The sequence below is a fragment of the Pezoporus flaviventris genome, unplaced genomic scaffold, assembly GCF_033815535.1.
Source record: "Pezoporus flaviventris isolate CSIRO_AGI_PZ_B2104156 unplaced genomic scaffold, CSIRO_AGI_Pfla_v1 ptg000036l, whole genome shotgun sequence".
Taxonomy (NCBI): Eukaryota; Metazoa; Chordata; class Aves; order Psittaciformes; family Psittacidae; genus Pezoporus; species Pezoporus flaviventris.
This window is the reverse complement of record NW_026892584.1, coordinates 40,627,172-40,641,873: the sequence shown is the minus strand read 5'-3', so window position 1 is coordinate 40,641,873 and position 14,702 is coordinate 40,627,172. Positions and strand designations below refer to the sequence as shown.

Sequence of the window (14,702 nt, the reverse complement as noted above, 5' to 3'; positions counted from 1 at the left end):
TTCTTCCAACACACCAGCTGCTACAATAAAAAATATATCTTCCTGCACTCCTTACCTTTCTTGCATCCTTAGACTGCTGCTGCCTTAGCAGCAGCACCTTGCTAATGAAAGCTGCATCTTGCTCATGGTATGCTAGCTTTGCAATCCTGAAGAGAACACAGTGGATGCAGAGATACCCGAGTGATTTTTAAATGAGTAGGCTCTGTTCCTGTTAGGAGTGGCCAGCAGCTCATCTCACAGGGCTCCAGGAGCTTTGAGCCTCTGCATTTCTGCCTGCCCCAGCATTCAGTGGAAACAAGGTGGGGAGCTGTTTCCTACACTCTGCCCTTGGGGATCACACAGATGCCTGGGTTCTGCTCTGCTCTTTTGCTGCAGCAGGACTGGTCCACATGATAACACTGAGAGTCTAGTGGGGCACAATTTAACCTCAGCCTCCTTTTGGGGAGGAAAGCATCATCCATGAGGGAGAGCATGGGGTCCATTTCCAAACGTGGGCTCTTTTGAATATGAGTCTTGTCTGGTTTTAAGAATTTTCGTATCTCACAAAGCTATTTATAATGGCTGAGTGATAACCTCCTCAAAGGAAGATTTATAAATGTTTGCATCCAGTTCCCCGTGGCACAATAAAAGTATATTGTACTTTAGGTAACTGCTTTGCCTAGGGGGAGGCCTGGTAAAATCAATGATCCTTTTTTTTTTTTTCTTTAAGTGAGCAAGAAGCTCTAAGGCACTTTACTTCCTTCACTGATCAGTGACTCAGAAATACTCTCCAGCACAAAAGTCTTCCCCACATGGCTCCCTTTATCTTTACTGTCTGTGCTGGAGTAACAGGTTATCAAAAGGCAAAGCAGCTACTGCACAAAGTTTTTTTTTTGCTTTATCTTGTCTCTGAAAGAAAGCAGGGTTTTCTGAGAGTTGCCTCAGAGTTTCCAGATGACCTTTGTAAATGCAGGGTGATCAGGCTTCATGTGCAGCCTTGCATGGGTTTCAAACCCTCCAGCACTTGACTCCTCACCAGAGGTGTTTGTGAGGGGCTCCTGTCTTGTGGTCCTGGACATAGCCCCGTGGGGAGTGATCACACACACAGAGTGGGAGCAAGGGTCCGCAGCATATGTGTGGGAAGCATCAAGCAGAAGTGGGAAACAGCCTTGGGGCACCACTTGTATACTGGCGATGGTGTGGGTTTGGCTACCTTGAGACAAGTGTGGGCTTAAAAAGGAGACAATGGAGAGTGTGTTTTACTTTTCTTTTGTGAGGAGCACGTAGTAATGCAAGTTAAAAAATCGTGACTTGTGTGTGTCATGGTGCCTCTTCTTCACTGTTCATGAGCAATCCTCGGTGCTCCTGGCTGCGGTGCTGGGGCTTAGTGTGTCACTGCAGCGCTCGGAGGCACCACGCACCCTCCATGAGGTGACTCAAAGTGATGACGGGGGAGGCAAACACGAGGAAACTTGACTCGCTGTTCTGTGAGTTGTCTTGCACAGGACAGGGAAAAGGCCACGGGCAACCGCTGCTGCAGAAGGAGGTGGTGAGGGAGGTATCACACCCTGGGGATGGAGGCAATCTGCTGATGTGATGGTGATGTGCTGGCAGGGACTTCTGCTCTGCAGGTGACCCGTGGAACAGCCCCTCCAAGGGACTTCACACTTCGTTTTGTCCCAGCAAGTTCTTCTCTTTGCCTAGGACATATGTAAAACACTGCAGCATAGCCAACAGCAGGCAGCAAAGGGCTCCACTGCAAAGGAGTCATTAAAGACACACTATTTTTGGAAGTTGTGATATAGAGCAGGTAAAATCCCTTCACAACTGTTCTTGTGTCACTGAAAGCTCCTTAGGGTTGCTTTTTTAATCAATGTTAATGATAAATAAACATTGATTGTCAGCTGATGATTTCCACCTGAAGCATGAGAGCTGACAAAACTTAACTACAGTGAGTGCTAGGAATGCTGTTTTCATCACAGCTGTGTGCAGTATTACGAAAGCAAGCCAAGCAAGAGGTGTCTTGGAGGCCTTAAATCTGTGGTTTGGGGTAGTGTTAAAGTGAGGTGAGTTGCTGGTGCTGCTTGTTCCCTGGTGAGTGATGCTCCTCTGACCTTCTGGAGGTCAGGGGAAGCTGGAGGGGAGGAGAACTGGAGTTGAGTGTGGGTAAGTATGAGTGCACAAAGCTACTAAAAACTCCTGTGTGAGAGGGCAGACAGAGCAGAGGGACTTGGCTGAGGAAATTACTCTAGCATGAGCCTGCACACTATTGTGTTAATGCAGTGGTCCAGCAGGACTCCTCAGCATGGGAAGCGTCTTCCCTGGGGTAAGCTGAAGTTGTTAGACAAGACCACTAGAAGTCTGGTTTTAGTGTTTAATCTGCAGATTTTCTCAGAACTAATAATGTTTCCATCCCTTGGGGTTGGCACTACTGGAAATGCAGATTCTGAATCACTGAAGTGCTTTAGAGATGGCAAGGGCTTAGCTGCATCCCTTGACTGTCAGGTTGTTGTATATGTGCTTGTATGAAGAGAGCTGCTGTGCAGGGGTCTGCTGGGTCCTTCATGTCAGGCTGTGTAAAGAGGCCTCAAGCTTCCACAACTGGGCTTTAAGGTCTGCCGTCTAGCAGCTTTTGCTCTAGAGTCTCAAGCAATTATTTCCCTCTCTACCAAGTATTTGTAAAAGTGACAACAGAGATGTGACCACAGTAGGTTTCTGACTGTATGGCTGCTAGGAAGAAGCACCGCATCAAGCACTCTCTGTGCTTAATTTAGAGGGAGGTCTTATTCCTCAGGGACAAAAAAAAAACCCAACCAAACCCAATCCCCAAAAAACAAATCCCAAATCAATAACACAACAACTTGGGCTTTGTACTGGAGCCATTTTGATTTACATGCTGTTCAGGCCATTGCAGAGGACCAGTAGCACTGACTGTTCATTGATCATCTCTGGGACCTTTTGCAGAGAAACAAGACTTTCTATTTTGCTTTGTATCAGGGGCACAAAGATGCTGAAATGTCAAGTTATGGGTATTTTGGTGCCTGTGCATCCCATGAAAATGAAGTTATCCTGGAATTTTGCTTACTGTCTATGCACTTACTTTTGAGTTTATTTCAGAACAACAACTCCTATTTTTTTTTCAAGCCAATGTTTTGCTAAAGATGCTCAAAATGTTCTGTGAATGAGCCTAAGGAACAGATTTCCTGGGTGATGGAAACTGGCAAGTCTCCTTCAGGTCAGGTGATATTGAAAGACAATAATTTTGGACTGCTACTGAAAAGCTTACAAGTCTGTAAACAATGTTATCTTGTGAAGTTATATAAGCCTGCAATAGAAAATGTTTTAAAACTTGTCTCTGTTTGCTTTCCTAAGGGTAATGCTACACTGTAAGACACAAATCAAAGTAATGACACATGATGCCATTGCACCAATTTAGAGGCAAAGAGGTGGCTGTTTAAGATCACACTTAATGCATTTCTTAAAATAAAATTAGCCCTTTTGGTCAGCTGCATGAACAGCTGAGACCCTTTCTAATTACAGTATCACAAATGCTGAATGTCATGAGATGCGACACAGGCCTGGAGCATCTCAAAGACCAAAAGCTGTAATGAGGAGGCTATAGCATGCCAGAAAGTTCAGGCAGCATGTAAGGGCCTTGCTCATACTGCAGGGATCATGGTACTTGAGATCAGTTTGGTCCTGATGCTCCCAGTAAACTCAAATCCAACCTCTGGTCATTGTGACACACATCTTGCCTGCCAGGTGCAGGAGGCAGAGCTTGTCCCTGCCAGACAGCAGGGACAAATGTCATAATGAACAAATGCTTTTAATTTTCTCAAACAGCTCCCTTATAAAATCATTGCTGTAGTTGTTTTTAGATTGCAGGGATCATGCTAGGCTGGTGTCATTTGAGGGTTGCCTATAACACAGTTTAGAGATCCTGTTGCCCAGCTTTTGTAGGACATACCAAAGACAATTCTTCTGTACTGTTTGTACAGCTGCCTGTGGACTTGTGCAGTATAATATCTCAGCAGTTTTCATTGTCTGGCCATTTTATTCTGAACATCTGCTGCAAGCATTCCCGATAAAAGCAATTTAACTGCTTTTGGCTGGACTCACCTCTCTTCTAAGACTCTGACCTATGCTTAGTGCGCTATTGCTAGAGAGCTGCAGCTTTTTTTGATCCTGCAAAAAAAGTGCTATCCACTGTGGATGAAGCCACCAGTTTAAGGAAAACTGCTGCCTAGGTAAGCACATGCATCAGAAATTCTCAAGGATCTTGTTTCTAGGAGATAGTATGAAGACATGCTGACTTTTTCCCCCTCGTATTTTAAGATTCACAAGTGATAGATAGTCAAGGAAAGTGGAAATCCACTGAGGGCAATTAAATATTATGATGATCTCCTGTTTCAGTAGGACCTTAAATCACAGATGTTTGGGGTGGGGAATGAAGTAAGTATGCATGGAGGTGGGGAGGGATTCACTGTATGCATGCTCCATACCTGTGTTCTTTCCCTCAGCGTCTCTTGTTCACTGCTGTTGGAGCCAGAACACAGGGCTAGATGGACTTTCAGTGTGAATCTGTGTGACTGTTCTGGTGTTAGAAAATATCTGCTGTGGCAAGTCTCTGTCTGCCCTATCAAAGACTTTCTGAAAGCCAATATAATACAGACAGGATAGCTGCTATTCTTCCATTAATTTAAATCATGTGGAAAATATTGTCAATGCAAGAATAGGACAAAACCTAAGTTGCATTGGAAGCTTGTTCCTGACAGTGTTGTGGGCTCTGCGTAGTGCTGTTATGCAAAAAGAATTGTAACAAGCAACAGCATGTTTACATCCTGATTGTTACAGTAGTTTAAATCCGCTGAGGAAATCTTCAGTGCTTTTTTCCCCATCCTTAGGGAATTGCTAGGAGTAGGTTCCTTTCCCAGGCTCAGCTGAAGTGATGGAGCTTTGTTTTGAAGCTTTCTTTGCAGAGCTGCTGAAAGAAAATGGCAGGAGTTTTATCCTGGTGTTAAAGACTCCGTGAGTCTTTAACAACTGCTTTGAAATCCCCTAAGCTGATATTTGCTTGTGATTAATATAAAATTCTACCTTTATGCTGATAAAGGTGAATTTTATTTCAAGTAATATCTATTCAACATAATGTATAAAAAGTTCCACTTAATGTTTTCTTTATTCTTCAAAGCTAGAGAGACTATTTCCCTGTCAGTTTTGATTGAGTCACTCTAGTTGCAACTGATTCACCTGTAGGTCTCTGGCACCTCACACTCCTGCGGAAGCCTGTCAATAACGTTTAGTTCTTTCCTACAGCTGATCTTTTGCAGGATCAGACTGGAACCCTTTTCCTTAGTCTTTTTCCCCTACCTATTACTAGTGAGGATGTTTAGAGCAGCCTGTTTATTTTCATGAGGTCTTCTCTTATTGTATTTAGATGTAATTTTTACCTTTTACCTTCTATCCTCAGGAAATCACAAAACTGCAATATTCACGTGTGTGTGTGGCATACATTGTCGAGAACTGGATCCCACATGGATGAGTTCTTTGAGGGTTGAAGTTCAAGTTCTCTCGTATGTCTTAGAATTTTTGGTTTTGGTTTTTTTTTGGGTGTGGTTGTTTGTTTGGTGGTGGTTTTCTTTTCAGTAAGATGTCGTGGTTTCAACTCAGTCAGCCACGCAGTCGCTCTCTCACAACCTCCCCCTTCCTCCCCACCTGCTCCCAGGCGGATGGGAAGGAGAATCAAAAGAATGTAACTCCCACAGGTTGAGATAAGAACAGTCCAGTAACTAAGGTATAACACAAATCACTGCTGCTACCGCCAATAATAATAATGATAAGGGAAATAACAAGGGAAGAGAATACACCCGCTCACCACCCTCCAACCGACACCCTGTCCGACCGAGCAGTGATCTAACCCTCCCGGGTAACTGCTCCCAGTTTATATACTGGGCATGATGTGCTGTGGTATGGAATACCTCTTTGGTCAGTTTGGGTCAGGTGTCCTGTCTCTGCTTCCTCCCGGCTTCCCCTCCTCCCTGGCAGAGCATGAGGCTCACAAAGTCCTTGGTCAGGGTAAACATTCCTGAGCAGCAACTAAAAACGTCAGTGTTATCAGCTCTGTTCCCAGGCGGAAAGTCAAAAACGCAGCACTGCACCGGGTACTAAGAAGGAGAAAAATGACTGCTACAGCTGAACCCAGGACATAAGATTACGAGGTTAGGGAAGGGAGAGAGAAGCATTTGTATTCCTGACCACATTGTCCAGATCTGCCGTATATGCTCACACAAGCTCTTTACAGTTATGAGAAAGTTTACCTGGTAATACATGTCTCACTTTCAATTTCACTTGCTGACATAGTTCCTGTCTTTATTTCTAATGTGTGAAACAGTTCTCTGTGGCCCATTGATGTTACTTATTTCATCCTTATCTATCCCTACTTGCACAGTCACCTTACCTGTGAATGGTTTGGTATTATAACCTTGCTGTAACAAATTCTTTGACGACATGATGTTGGAGCAAGTCCAGAGGAGACCACTAAGATGATCAGAAGGCTGTAGCACCTCTCCCATGAATACAGACTGAGAGAGTTGGGCTTGTTCAATCTGGAGAAGAGAAGCTCTGGGGAGACCTTATAGCAGCCTTCCAGTACCTAAAAGTGGCCTAAAAGAAAGCTGGAGAAGGGCTTTTTGCAAGGGCGTGTAGTGACAGTACAAGGGGGAATTGCTTTAAGATAACAGAGGGAGATTTAGATTAGCTATTAAAAAGAAATTCTTCAGTGTGAGGGTGGTGAGACACTGGAACAGTTGCCCAGAGAAGGTGTGGATGACTCATCCATGGAAGTGTTCAAAACCAGGCTGGACGGGGCCTTGAGCAACCTTGTCTAGTGGAAAGTGTCCTTGCCCATGGCAGAGGGTCTGAAGCTAGATGATCTTTAAGGTCCTTTCCAACCCAAAGCATTCTATGATGATAGCACTTGTCTGTCATCTTCACTGCACCTTCTTGTTTAAGGGTAGTGCTGAATGATTTTCAACAGCATAATCCATGTCAAGAACCTTGCCCCTATTGCTGGTCTTTTTCTTGCACAGTGTTTTACTTGGGAGCAGAGCAGTGTCTCCCTCCAGCCAGCATGCCTCAGAGGTTCATCACTTCCTTGTTCTTCAATTTACTGCAACCTACTCCTGGCTGTCTGCACTCAAATCATGCTGAGCAGATCACTGCTCTCTCCATCTTGCCTATGACTCAAGCTGCTTTTCCAGCTGGACTCTCTGTAGGTATGTTCTGGAAACCTATCTGTAATAGGTTTGTTGTTCCAGGCTTTCTCTTCAAGTTTCTAACTTCTGGCCAAGATAGTTTGGTTAGGATCAGACAGCAGGGGTCCACTAAGTGGTCCAAGGCTCAAAATAGCTGCCAGCATGCTCCTTCTTCCACCTGAGAAGTATCTTCTGACAGGTTGAGTTGTCAGCTCATCCAAAGGCTCCAGTCCTCATCTCCATTTCTTGATCTGAGAAAGCAGTTTTGCTTGGCCTCTATGCTTGTATCTCCTAGACCCCTGCCACTGTCAATGTCAGAAATCCCCCTGGCGCTGTGCATGCTGAGTGTGAGGAGGGTTGAGGAATCTTGCACCGCAATAAAACGTAAGTCCCATGCACTTTTTTTCTTACAGTAAGAGGAAGAAGTAGCAAAGAATGTGCAAAGCTAAGGAGAAGTGGGCACTCAGTCAACATCTTTGTTGTGCAAGGATGGTAGAAAAATTGTTTTCTTTCTTGTTTTTACATTAGCAATTCAGGTCTTGTCTACCCTGTTTGTTTTTTCTTCAGTGGAGAACTAATAGTATTATGACAGTGCAAGTAAAAGCTGACGAATTTAGAGTAGAATTGCTTTTCCTACAGAGTGTTTTAAGCAGTCTGTATTTAGCTAACATTTATCTAACTCCTCTCCTAACCAACAGTTGGAAGAGAAAAATCTTTGCAGTTCAACACCTCCTCCTCTCTCCCTTTCCCTAGAAGCTGCAAAACCTCCCACTCCACTTCTCTAGATATTCCGAGGAGACCTCTGCCAAAAAACATGTTTGATTTTTTTTTTTTTTTTTTTGAGTAAGAAAAAGCAGAAAACAAAACACTTCCAGCCTCTCATACACAAAGAATCAGAACAGGGCATGAGTCCAATTTGTTTCCCTTCTCATATTTCCTGAACGTGTACTCTCCCAGAGGCAATCAAAGCACTCTGCTACATGCTCTACCCACCATCCTTGCTATGGCTCTGGGGCAAGAGCAGTATCAAGGCTATCTCTAATGTGACCCTGTTCTTCAGGGTGGGCACCAAAGCAGAGACTTTTGCAGGCTCCTGAGTGTCTGGCAGCAAACAAGATCCCGTCTTTGACAGCTTTGGATGAACTCTTCAGTGATGCCACGAGCCCACAGTGCAGATTCTGTTTCTCCCTCGTAGTCATTGTCTCTGTAGCCATTAACCATACCTCATGCAGTTTGTCGGTGTGGAGGCTTTTTTCCAATTCAGACCATGGCCAGGCTTCCCAAGGACTTGCCCAGGAGATGGCAGGCAGAGATCATCTCACCCATAGTCACTTGCCAGCACTGGGGAAAGGCTGTACTGGGGTGAAATGAGCTGTGCTCAGTCCTTAGGAACTGGCCTCCTTGTTCCACTGAGGACAGAGCCTGGATGAAAGAAATGAAAGAGGCTTCCAGTTCAAGCTCCCAGCCAGGCCATTGATGAGGTCTCAGCTGGGACAATTGAACAAGCCCTGTGCAATTAGATTCTGGCTGGTGTGGGATGATGACAGTGCCACTGAGCAGTCTGCAGGGCACTAGCCTGCACATGCCAGGCCAGAGCTTGTAGCAGGAAGCTGGAATACTTCCATTTTTAAGAGCCTATTTTTTTTCTCTTTCCTGTCTAGAAACTCCTTTCCTTTAAACCTGCTGATCAGTTGGGAAACCTCACTGCAGGCTCCTGACCACTAGCAGCAGCCAGGCTTGCTTTCTTCCTACCATGCATGAGAAGTTAAATCCTGCTCCCTCTGAAATGTAGTCAGTTCCAAGGTAGCAGAGAAAAGGCGTCTAAAACCTCTTTTTTTTTTTCTACAAGTTTCTTTACTTAACAAGACCACATGGTCTGAGAAGGCTGTTGCCTCTTTCCAACCTTTACCAGCCACAGGTAAGCAGCAGCTCTGGCATCTCATTCATGCTGCACAACTGGTTCCCACTAAGCTGAAGGTACACGCTGATTTGCTTGGGAGGTGGGCTCACCTCTTTCTCATTTGCAGTCTCTAGACATCCTGAAGGTTGATATAGGAGGCTTTCTTGCATAAGAACTCTCTCAAGTGGCTTTCCAATCCTCTTATCCTGCTACTGTTCCCTTACAGGGCCACTGCAACCATAGTTTGACTGATGGTCAAGAAATATATCAATGCTTCCAGTTACCTCTTAACAAAGTGGTATGAATGGATCAAATTCCCATGAGAGACCCTCATCAGGTACTACAAAGTAAAATTAAAGTTTCAACATGCAGTAAGCAAAGGAATGCAGAGTCCTAGTGCACCTCCAAGTTGAGCACACATCCAATTTACAGTGCTTTTACTGCTAGAAATCAAATGTCAGCATCTCCTGCTCCTTCCCTTTATCCTCTAAAACCTTTTGGAATCCCATGGTCCCCCTATGTGAAACCTGCTTCCCACCTGACTTCTTCTGCAACCTTTCCATGAGAAATAGTGCTACCTCCCAAGCATCCCACATATCCCATACATGTCCCAGGACAACCCAGATGCCACTCTAGGGCTTGCAGCCTAACTACTGAAATCCTAATAGAAATTTCAGTACATGAGGAAGTATGGGCAAAAGACCTCCCAGTCACTGGCAGCTACACCAGTGGTAAAAGCCTTCTTCCACATCACAAAGGATGTCCAAAGAGCTCCTCTCCAGAAGTGCTTTCTCTAAAGCTCCAGTTTGCAGGTTGGAGGTGGTGACTGCTGCCTTTCTGAGTTTACTATTCACTGGAAATCATGTTGGCAACCACATTAGGAGGATAGTTCTGAAGCTTTGCCTTGTCCTATTGGACTTTCTGACTAGCTTGCAAAGAAAATCTTAACAGCTTGCAGATGTAGACACTGGGACAGTGGTAACTCATGAATAGGACCTTGATGCTGAGTGCAATCTTTTGGTGTATTAGTACAGCCAAATGGAGGCACCTTCTCACCCAGAAGCAAGGAGTTGGGACCAGGCTTATTGCACAGGATGAGGTTCCAGGGAGACGGTCATTTCTGAAGGCTGCTGGAGGTGCAGAGGGGAAGATGATGATGAACAATAAGAAGGTGCATGCTGTACTGATGACTGAGAGCTAAGCCAATTCCCTGGTGCATAAAGCAGACAGTGAGTGGGAGTGGTGCGATTGTGTTTCCTCTGTGTTCAGTGCTGGTGCAGATGCAGATGCAATATGATTTCCTTCTGAAATAAAATCAAGTCCTCTAAAGACAGAGGGGCTTGCAAAGCTGTGAGACAAACCAGCTCAATGCATACCAGGTAATATTCTGGTTACAGCTTTTCCTTGCCAACAGTGTCTTAAATGTGGGTTTGCCACACAGCTGCACAGCTGTCTAGCTTTGATGGCAAATTCTGTCCTGGCCTGAAGGAGAAACTTTATCAAGAACTTCAGTAGTCACAACCAGCTGTGAAGCTTTTTCAGGGAAGTCGGCGTTTCACGTGAACACTGAGTGCTGTGTAAATTTTTGATTTTTTTTTTTTTTTTAGTTATTTTTTGAATTGGTGACTCAGATTCTCCCCTGTCCCTCCTGTAGGGCAATGTACTGCAAAGACTGCGTGGTATGGAGAGAGATGGAGGGAAACTTCTGCCTGGTCATGTGGTTCTTCACCTGCTGGCTTCCTCTTTTCAAGAAAAAAACAGTAATTTTCAAACTAAAAATTCCATTTAGACAATTTTTTCTTCTTTTTTTTACCCCAGAAATGCTGGTTTAGGGTTTTTTTTGAAGTACTCTTTTCAGCTGGAACTGTCAACTTGAACTCAGCATGCTTTTGTTTGGAGCAGCACAATATGTCAAACTGGCAATTCACAGAATAATGTTTTTCTGACCTTCACTGACTAAAGAGCCCACATCACAGAGGCTATCAAGGCAGGTGAACAGCCCTGCCCATGGGATGGTCAGGATGTGAGTGCAGCAAAGCACAGCACGCTGCCAGGACAGTGGGGTAAGAGCGGGTGCCTCCTGGGCTCATGTTCATCACCTTGATGAGTGACCTTCAAGGGAGGGCAAGGATGGAGCTGGCAAAACTCTGCTCCTACGTTAGCAAGGGACCAAATAAGACTCAGATGAAATTCAGTGGTGACAGAGGCTAAATAATGGCTCTTCAGAAAATTAATTTGAAGTGCTTATACTTTATTGGCTTTCCCAATTAACTGTGACAGCCAGAGGAGAAAACAAGCCAGCATGTTGCTGCGGATAGCCAATTCCCTGAGCGGTAGCGAGGCAGGTGCAAAGAGCAGGGCATTGGCCTGCCAAGGAGATGTGGAAAATGAAGCTGAAAAAACACCCCACTGCAGGACTTCTTATAATGGCTGCAGTCAAGCAGGACTTTGATCTCTATCCACAGGCTGGTAGGGGTGACAGATGTGTTGAGCACCTCTTTCTCCTCTGAGATTCTGGCACAGCCAGGGGCTGTCATTTGTTGGCCAACATGACCAGCAAGCCTGGCCTTACAAGTCAAGCCCAGGTCAGCAGGAGCCTCATCAAGGGGAGCAGTGAGTGGCAGGGCTTTTCTTTGGGATTGTAATCGTAAGGTCAGAAGGATTAATTAGTCATAGCCTCTTGTGGTTGAGAAAGAAAGCAGAAGAAATACTGCTGTCCATCAGAGAGAGAGTTCATTGGAAACTCAGACCTGCTAATGGAGTGGAACTTTGGACAGCTGAAGCTGATACTCATATGGCATCCTGGCATCCTTTCCACCTTCTTCACAACCTTTTAGCAGTCTGGTCAGATCCTCCATCTCCTGGAGAAGGAGGGCAGCTCTGCCCAGCCAGGGAGCCAGGATGGGGGCAGACAGGGTGGCAGCAGCCTCCATTTAGAAAGCTACAAGCTACTATAGAAAATGACACCTTTGGCAAATGGGAGCAAAACTGCTCTTTTGTGTTCTTCCACACTTGACAAAACTAGGCTTTGTACTCAGTCACTATAAATACACAGAATTGCACCTGGGACACATCTTAATTGGATTCTCAATTTTTCCAGTGAAGAAATAACCCTAGGAAGTCCTAAGTATTAGCTAATAGTTCACTCCAAGACTATAATAATGCTGTCAAATAGCTTGCTTTCAGCTTTTACCTACAACTGGGTGTGCAGTTCCATGACTGTAATTCCTGCAGGAGCACTTCAACCTGGAGGTAAATTGGGTTGTCTCAGGCTTTGTTTCAGGCCAGGTTTCCCTCCAGGTTTGCCCACCTGTGAGCATTAGTGAAGGCAGATGATGTATCCAGAGGTGATGAAGGTCTATGCTAAGAGACTCCTCCATGTTCCTGTCTTGGAAGGCAAGTGTGAAAAGGGGTCAGGACTGCAAAGCATCAGGGCAGGCAATGGGAGCATGTTGCCAACCTGTACAGAGGAAGCAAGTCAGAGATAATTAACCTTACATAATGAGGCTGAAAGGCAATGCACATAAAGCTGCTGAAGAGAAACAGTCTTTCCCTGGTACGCTGGCTGTGGAAGTCATTAGCTTAGTGCTGTGGTGGCAAGTTCAAGAGCAGAGCAGGTAGGTGCTGCCATCATCCCTGTTGCAGGGGTCAGGTTCAAATGAGATGATGTTAGAATCCATTTAAAAGCATTGTTATTTATATTTTACTTTTTTCCTGAAAACTGGATAGTGATACGTAACCAGTATTGAATGCTAAACGTTTCCATACAAGTCACTCTCACTAATGCATAACCTTTGAGATTCAATTGCAGTTGTGGGAAGGTGATTGCTTGGGATTTGTTGATAAGATTAACAGTCAATAGTGATATTTGAATGCTAGACCTAAGAAGTGATGATGTGTGGCTGGATAAGCTCACTTCCCGGCATGTCGTTACACGGCTGGGTGCTCGGCTCAATCCCTGTGGTGGTGAGCTGTAAGCCTGGAGGGGTTTCAGAGCAGTGCTCCCTTCCATGCTGACATTTCAACTGGGTGCAAATGACACAAAGTTTTCTGTTTTATGAGGAAGGTCATGTCCACACACTTTCAGGCTATCTGCAGTTCCCAGCTGCTTTAGCAAAAGTAACAGCTGGGGCATGGTGTTTTCCTTGCAGCTTGGGCTGTTAGAATAGCCATCTCCTGATGCCTGAAGGAAGCAGGACAGTGGGTTGGGGATTAATCCGTAGTGTTTGAGGGGTTTGTATTTTATATTTTACTTTACACTTTGTTTTACGTTTTATTTTAGCTTCTTCTGCAGTTTCCTGATGTTGTGCACTTGCTTTCACAGGAATGTGATTGGGCTTTTAACGCACGCGTGGCAGATGTGGAGTAGAGCTGTATGACTGAGTACAGCTTGTGTGCAGGCAAAACTGCTTCCAAAAACTCTGGAGGTAAATCAGGCCTGCAAAATTGGAGATTTTGTGAAAAATTTGGCTGAGTTTGCAAACAGTATAGCTAGCTCTAAAAAGACTTGAGGGGTTTCTGGTCTTCAAAATAGCACAAGCAGATGGTAACAGGCTATTTTTGAACTTCAGTTAGATAATTTTGCTAAATATTTTTCTTCCCTCTGCAATTCGAAATTATCTGTAATTCAGACGGTGCCATCGCTCATGCTGCAAGGAGCCGGAAGAGAGGCCTCTGGGCCCTGGGGCAACGCGTGGGGCTCGCTATGGAGGGTGAGTCACCTACTGCAAAAGGTGCAGGTAGGGCTTTGTTAGCATGTTCAGTTAATGTTTTACTGTGTTTGGCAGTGAGGAAGCACCCTGCCATGACCCAACTGTAAAATGTGTCTGCAGGCAATGTCCCTAGGGTATTCTTCAGAAGGGACACGGTGTTAAAGAAACCCAAACCTGTTTGTCTGAGCCTTGGCAAGGTGGGAGTTGTCATTACCTTCAGGAGAGTGCTCACAGAGGCACACAGACTGTTTGCTAACAGGATGCAGAGCCTTCTTTCTCCAGGCCTACAAACCTTCTTCAGTCTACTGAATATGGTCTGGATCTCTTTTCTGGCCAATACCTCACAAATGTGCCATTTTTCAAGCTTTCTGGCATGCTTAGAGCTTGCTTGTTTGGAGTAAGTCAGGGCTAGTTTTTGCCATAGCAGGTATCTGTTTTTATACATGACCCATTTTAATCTAGGTTGAATGTCCTTTTCTGTTTTAGCATACATGGATGAGTTGAGATATTTGGATGAGTTAGAGATATTTAAGAATGGGGATTGCATTTACAATTAGCAGCCTACTCGAATCTGATTTGCCTTTCAAGTATATGTGTGGCCCAAAAGTCAGGCCAGGAGCTATGGAGCCAGGGGAGACTGTTGCCCCAGAGAGAAGCCTTTGCTGGCGTGGGACTGAGCTGCGCTGACAGGGTTGAATCAGTGGTGTTTAGTGTCAGAAAGATAAATAGAGGATTTCATTCACAGTGATGGTGACAGAGAAGTCTTTCACCAGCTTCAGGGCTATGTTATTTTTTTCAGAAGCAAAATTTTTTTCTCTTTTTTTAGATGAGGCAGAGATTACTGCTGAGCCCATGACC

At 44.8% G+C, this 14,702-nt stretch overlaps 1 long non-coding RNA gene across 1 annotated transcript; it reads left to right on the top strand.

Annotated features, from left to right (window-relative positions):
* The first annotated feature begins 4,159 nt into the window (after window positions 1-4,159).
* LOC133274802 (uncharacterized) lies at window positions 4,160-14,191 on the top strand. The gene is made up of 4 exons (XR_009745279.1): window positions 4,160-4,226; window positions 4,947-5,007; window positions 13,457-13,559; window positions 13,764-14,191. It is a non-coding gene; the product is annotated as an uncharacterized LOC133274802 (long non-coding RNA).
* The last annotated feature ends 511 nt before the right edge of the window (window positions 14,192-14,702 follow it).